This window comes from Lutjanus erythropterus, chromosome 18, assembly GCF_056507025.1.
Source record: "Lutjanus erythropterus isolate fLutEry1 chromosome 18, fLutEry1.hap2, whole genome shotgun sequence".
In the NCBI taxonomy this organism is placed as follows: Eukaryota; Metazoa; Chordata; class Actinopteri; order Lutjaniformes; family Lutjanidae; genus Lutjanus; species Lutjanus erythropterus.
In genome coordinates this window covers 6,727,501-6,734,929 of record NC_139334.1, presented here as the reverse complement: position 1 = coordinate 6,734,929, position 7,429 = coordinate 6,727,501, and the positions used below count along the sequence as shown (strand labels likewise).

The 7,429-nt window shown below is 39.5% G+C and overlaps 1 protein-coding gene across 2 annotated transcripts in view; it reads left to right on the top strand.

The window, feature by feature from the left end:
* Nucleotides 1–853: 853 nt before the first annotated feature.
* The window catches only part of nkx2.2a (NK2 homeobox 2a), a 24,378-nt gene continuing 17,802 nt past the window's right edge, over nt 854–7,429 (top strand). The window contains exon 1 of one of the 2 annotated variants that reach the window (XM_084742323.1): nt 854–1,071. The gene's annotated coding sequence lies outside the window, so the exon portion shown is untranslated. Of the gene's footprint in view, nt 1,072–5,039; nt 5,171–7,429 lie in introns of those variants that run through there. The other variant, XM_084742321.1, reaches the window with a different exon arrangement.

Below are 7,429 nucleotides of genomic sequence, written 5' to 3'. Positions count from 1 at the left end.
AACTGAAGTGCAGCAGTTACTTTCTTTTTGCAGGCAGGTTAGCTTATTAAACTCTTATTCGGACAAATTCTGCATCCTATACCTTACATACCAGCGGTGTCTCTTCACATGACTCACTGAAGACTCATGACTCACTCTGTAAACCATAACTGCATTCTCAGTACCACTTTACAATTAGACTACCCTTATAAATTATTCATAATTAGTTTATAACTATATTATTAATTAGGTTAATTAATGAACATGTTATAAATCATTAAACAATTATAAACATGTTATAATAAAGATTTCATACATCTGGATGGACTCACTATTTGGCCCACTTAGTAGTACTACGTTACTAACATCTATAACTGGCAAAGAAGGCTTAATTGTAAAGCATTAAAGTCATATTGTGTGTTAATCTGGTAATTTGCTACCTTAATGCTAAAAACTTTTTTTTACTATTGAGATATGCTGATGGTGGTTAAATGCGAGTAACATATTGACATATATTTGATGAAGCTGAAAGGTATAAATACTGTGTGTGAGTATTTATACCTGTCAGCAGTGAGACAGTAACAGAACAGATAAATGTGGGCTCACTATTTAGCAAACAACCAGTCAGTGTTGGCCTTTTTCATCTAATGTGTTATAACAACTTATTAATTATTTCTTGTTGGTTTTAAATGTGTGGTCTGTAAGATTTTTGGAAATGTATTGGCATAATATGGCAACAATTGAATATAATATTCATTATTCACAAGTATGTTTTCTTTAGTGAATAATAATTTGAAAATAAGAATCTTGTGCTTTTCCTTACCTCAGAATGAATTTGTTTGTATCTACAGATGGTGTGGGTCCTCTTCCATGTTTCTACAGTAACCCAGAACCAACAGACCAAACACTGGCTCTAGATATTTTCACAGCCATCGTTGGTTCTCCTACAAACTTGGAAGGGGAAGGTGATGCGACACTCTGGTCCTGTAAAGCCCCAGGTTGATGCAGGGGAAGTATTTCAAAGATCCTTCAAACGTCAGTTCCCAACAAGCCACCAGTTAGAGTGCCACGCTTTGAAGTCAGTTTGATGTAGTGGGTAACCCATGTAATGTCAGCATCACATGATGTTTTATGACTCAAATAGAGTAGTGTGTGCATGCACTGTCTACCCACATGATAATCAGTTCATCTGTCATGCAGGTTTTCAAGTTAAAGTGGCTGAGCAGTCAAATCTGAACATTTCATGTTAGTGTACAGTGATTGTCCCTATAACTTATTTCACTACATGTATCTCTGATTAAGTTTCATGTGTTGACATTTCTGCCTGCAGAATGTCTAAATAAAGGACTAATACACCACATTAACAATCATTTGTCATCATCATCATGCCCTGGTCAAAATGTCAGGTTTCTTGAATAGAGGCAGATATTACTGTACATACAGTATGTAGTTTTCATTAAGATACAAGGAAATAAATGTCCTTGAGACATCTCTCTTCTAATTCATCGTGTTTTGTCCATGCAGGACTATTCAAATGCAAGAGTTATATTCTTCCTTCCCCACTTCACTGTGGACCCACTGTTGAAGGCAACAGTCAATATCCTTGCAAAGCCTTTGAATCTTTGCTCCAAAGCTACTTTGTGCAGCTGGAGGGAAGGCAAGGACGAGCTCGCCTGTCTTGCAATGATCTGACCTTGACTTGTGCTACCATATATTGTTTCAAAAAATGGAAGAGGACTTGAAAGACTAATGTGACCAAACTATTGCTCTATGCATGTCTTTCTACACTTAAGTTCCTCTCTTCATAAATTCCCTCTGGTTCTGCAGATTTACACTGACTGGCTACCTCCATTTTGAGCCACTCTTCAGCTGTTGGTTTTATTTACTGGATAATTTGGTTCTCCAACCATTTAAAAGACCTCTCCAATGGAGGAAGCAATTTATTGTTGAAGTGGTCATAACTCTGATTTGATATGCCTCCTTTGCTTTCAACCTTGAAAGATGGCTATTGTACACTGTGTTGGAATTGATCCTGTCAGGTGACCCTCCTGCTTATTACACATACAGCCACATAGTGTGCCTTTCAACTTATGTGGCAGGAAAGCAGCCTCACAGCCATGTAGGCAATCTGGTCGATGCTTTACAATTTGTTCCTAGTATCTTACAGCTTTCATATGTGAGGAAACAGTCCAGTTTCTTCATTTATCTGCCTGCTCTCACATCAGCTGCCCTGTCTTATGGCACCTGACTCAGTCAACATATAGGCCTAGTTAAGTGAGATTTTTGATTGGATCAATTCTACGTTAGTATTTGAAGCTTGCAGCTTTTCAAGCATCTGACCTTGACTGGAGCATTTGTTTTGTGCCCACATGCCACAAGGGCTAACATGCTTACAGAATGTGTCAGCTAAGTACTGTATTTTTGGCCTTTAGACTCAGCAGCAGGGTTTCCAAACAGCTATATGGCTCTCCAAGGCCAAGCACTGGCCTTGCACCAGATGCTTAGCGCTGGAAAAGAGGTATTCACGTCTAAAGTTATTCGTGTCAAGTAATGCCCACAAAACCCTTCCACGCAAGCCATAAATCCAATATTTTGATGGAAATACCAGACATTTCATGAGTGCTCTAAAGGAACTTTTTTTTCCACCCTGACACAACGCACCACTCTCACACTCCCTTCCTCTCCAATAGATAACACAACAGGGCAAAAATGTTAAGGCCGATCGCCCCTACACTCCACAGCTCCTCAAATTCACAATGTACCGTTGTCATTTAAGAAATGGTAATATTCACTGGTGTGCGGAATTGGGCACTTTGTTGGAAAACAACTCATGTCCTCTACTTTAGCTTCACATCTCTTGAAGGGCTAAAAAACACCCATTCAGTCGCCTTAACACCGAGGGCTTTGGTGATCTAATGCTAAACCTCTTTAAGTGCGTGTATTTGTGAAGAAAAATTGCTAAGCCTTTCAAATTGATGGGACTGGCTATCATCATGTATGAGTCTCAAAACGTTACAAGTGAGCCCTCAGGTTTAATCAAACTTTTTTTAAAGTGTACCTTCCATGAAAATCAACCCAGTCTCCCTGGCATTTGTGTGTCGAGAAGCTCTCCATCTTTTCGTTCTCCTGGAGTGGTCGATACATTAAAACTTGAACTGATTGATTTCAGAATGCCGTGCCATCAGTGTCCTTACGCAGCCGCTAACTACATCTGAAGTATCTTAGTCATCAGGCTTTAGGCCAGGGATTGATAATAGCTTGACCGGCGAGGCCTATCTTACCCATCCTTTTTCAGAAGGTCTTGTATTTAGCACCCAGAGCACTTGTGGCAAATCTCAAACAGCACAAGTGTATTCACAGAGCGGCTGAGTGGAAAGCTTTTTCTCATTCGCCTGCACCTCATGAATACATTCCAACTCTAACTAACTACTTTGCCTTAATGTGGAATTTCAAACGAGCTATGAGGCCAATTTATTTATTTGTATTCTTTGCGTCTTAGCGCTACTCTTGAGCGCAGTGATGGCAGGGAGGATAATCTCGGTCTTTCATCAGCAAAGTGGCCTCGCACAAAAAAACCCATCAGTAATGTATTCGCTATTGATTGATGGTCGCTCCTGCACTACCAGGCAACACCATTATTATCATGCATAGATTCCAGACTGCCCACAATAAAATCATTGTCCTGATTTAAGTTATCCACCTCCCCCCAGAGGTGTCATAATAGCACAACTGGTGTTTGCCTCGCATCGCTTTCTTCCTCAACAATTACTGGCGTTCCCTGTCATCATCTCTACACCATCAGCCAGATACTCTTTCGACCTTTGATACAGGAGAGGATGTTTTCTATACTGGGAAATGTTGCAGGTGGACGTGCAACAGGTGTAAATAGATGTGCTGAGGAGAGAATCCAGAGACTTTTATAAAAACAGTACTAAAAATAAAAAAGTGAGTCATGTAGCAGCTCTTTTCATACACACACACACACACACACACACACACACACACACATATATATATATATACACATATATACACACATACGAGACGTTTTGTTTTTTGTTTTTTTTTGGTTGTTTTTTTACTAATTTGTTTTCTGGTCCTGGCGGTGGAAGTACTACCGTTTTTGTTCATTTGTATTTTACTATGGATTTCACAGTAGGTGTAGAACTAGACAGGTGGTAGTAATAACGTCATAATATCGTGAAGCAGAAAAAAAATGTTTTGTAATATTTGTGTGGCTTAAAAACACATGTATGCGTGCATGAGTATATGCAACTATTTTTATAACACAAATAATAATTATTATTGGTGTTTTTTTTCCTCCTTTTTTGGCACTGATTATTATTTTTTAACATTCTATAATCAAATCACTGTGCAGAGATTTCGGTATTTACAGCTGCTATTGTCTTTCTGACTGTGCGTTGCTAATGCTTTTTTCCCCTTTCCTCTGTGGCCTTGGCTCACTCAGTTGCGGGTGTTTTCAGTGTCGACACATGTGGATCTATGTAGCAAACATTATGTGTTAGTGGTCCGCCTCATGGGAGATGCCCGGGTCCCGAATCATTGTGAATTACTGTGACCTTGGTTATCAATCATTGTATCAGGATATCTAATGTAAACGCAACTGTGGCGTGGATAACATGCCACATCTGCTCTCTGGACAGCGCTGCTTCTTGGTTACCAAGCGATTTATTAGAGCGCCCTGTGTGACGAATAATAGGCCGCAGTAGAAAGATCAACCAGCAGCTCTTCCATAGGCGCACAATTATCTCTTAAACAGGCTGTTGTAATATTCATTCACCTACATTTATACTGCAGATAGTTTCGTGTCCCAAAAGCAGCCCAAAGACAGAAAACTAGTTGTGCGGGTTAAAAGCAGCGTCCGCAGGGAGCAGTGTTTGCGCTCAAGACCAATTTATTGCCGATGAACATATGGCCAATATTTTGTCTCACGTCATAGCAAGGGGAAAACAAACACCATGCAATGTGAGCGAGTCAGCAAGAGCAGAGCCACTTGGCCAGCTATGCAAACGCTCTTGGACAATATGAGAAGAGGAGCACTTGCTTTCTGGGTATATAAACCACATCAGGCTTATCTCTGCACGCACTCCTGACTCCCATTTGGAGATATTTCATTAACTCTGCGCGCTGTCTTAACGCTGGCTACACAGTCAGCCCCCCTCCGGTCTAGGTAAGCGCAATGTGATGCTCCACTCAGTTTGCATACAGTGTATTTTCTGTTTTTTTTTTCAGCTTATTTTCTTTTGTTGTTATTTTACGCGCATCTTTACTTCTTGAGTGTAGAATGACCCTGATCTTTTAACTCTGTTTAGAATATAATAGATATTCACAGTGTAGGCCTGTGTGTGTATTTAGCCCACAGTAGTTGGTGATCGTTACGCACCCACGTGAGCAGTCTGTGCTTGTGAGAGTGGCCTGCACTTTCAGCAAGGAGAATGGCATGATTTGGAAGCATATAAAAGCAGAATTATTTTAAAATATGTTTAATCTGAGAAGGTTATCCTGGTTTCTCCAACAATCAAAAATTAGGGCTGCAACTAAGGATTATTTTCATTATCAATTAATCAGCAATTTGGTTTCAGTATTAATTGATTAATGTTTAGTCTATAAAATCTCATAAAATGTGAAAAATGCTCATCACAATTTCCCACACCCTAAGGTGACTCTTTGAATGGCTTCTTTTGTCCAACAAAGAGCCCAAAACCTAAAGACTCTTAATTTACTATCATAAAAGAGAAAGAAAAGCAGCAAATCCTGACATTTAAGAAGCTGGAACAGGCAAATGTTTGACATTTTTGCTTGAAAAATACTGAAATGATTAATGGCATCAAAAAAAAGTTGGTGATTAATTTTCTTTGGATGGACTGTTGAATAACTGAATAACTGTTACAACTCTATAAAAAATAACACATTATAGACAAGACACTCACAAAGTTACACCAGCCATACCTTATTTCACTCAAGAACAACTCTGTGTCTAAATGTAGGATGAACATGGATGAAGACGAGCAAATATTCCTTAAATGCCATCAAATGTGTCTGATTTCTGCCTATATTTGAAACATTATTGGCTATTATAAGTTGTCTAATTGAGTGCAAACAATAAGACACCCCCTGTTGTTTCTTAAATGTGCCGGTAGAGACCGCTAGAGCTCTACAGATGTCAACAGCTGTTCATGTTATTACCGCACTCACACACAGGCTGCCTAACAAGGAGGACAAGTTGTCTGTACTTGTGCCATGTAGAGCGGTGCAGCTCTGGTTCTCCTGGAGAGGATGATTTATTTATTTTTTATTTGTTTATTTTATGTATTCATCCAAATGTTCCAAATAATAGTTGTTCCTTTTGATTTATCTGAAGAAGTCTTAGAGCCATCTCTCCCCTCCTCTCTGCCAGTGTCACTGCGATGCTGAAATGGGAAGTGATTAAAAAATAATAAACCCCTTTTTAGCAATTCGTCTTACATGGAAAAAGATTAAGGCGAATGGCACAGCGTGGCATGAAATTCACCGTTACAAATAAACTGGTGGTTTAACAAATGAAGGCATCTCCTCGGGGCATGGGCGCACTGCTATAATCTCGCCGTGACATGTTTAATCATTAGAGGAAAGGAGACGAATAAAGACTTTTGCCCGGGAGGGAAAGGTGGCTGGATTTTCTGGGGAAAAAAAATCCAAACGGGCTCCAAAATGATTTCTACCCTGAAGCCAAGTCTCCCCAGGCCATGGCTTAGCCCCCATAATAAATAAACCGGACCCGCTTTACCTGCATATTATATATAGGCTTTTAATCATAGAGGGAGGAAATCGGTCTTGTCACTCTGTACATTTATCACGGACACCCTGAGGCAGGCGGGGTTACCTTTATCAAAGACTAACTCCCCGCCTGAGGCATCCAAACACGCTGAAATTCAGCGATTAAAGGAGGGGAATGATCAACATTATTATGGATTCTCCTGCGGCATTCTTATTTGTGCATTCAATCGAAAGATTTATTTAATCAAGAATATAAAAAGCTCTTTCTTCACTTATTTGGGAACAATCGTGGGCATGAATTTTTAGGAGGGAATTATAATTAATCAGACGGGGCCCGGTTTTTTTGGGGTTCATCCGAAAAATTAATTGTTTTTGGATGAGTCCATTCTGCTGTACGTTTGATTGCAAAGCGGGGATCAGAAAAAATGTAACGAGCTTTAATAATGAGCCAGTCAGCTCTGTTGCTTATAATATTAAAATGGGAGCACTGGTGAAACTGGTGATAGCATAATTATAGCAGCAATGATCACATAAAAAAGGTTAGCATTGTGCTGTGTGCTGTATAGTTTTACACACACAAAAAGTCACATAACGAGAAATACTATTACAGTGTATCGTTTTAGTGTCAGATGTGGAGATTTAGTGTCAGCTGAACTCTAATATAAGCGGGTGA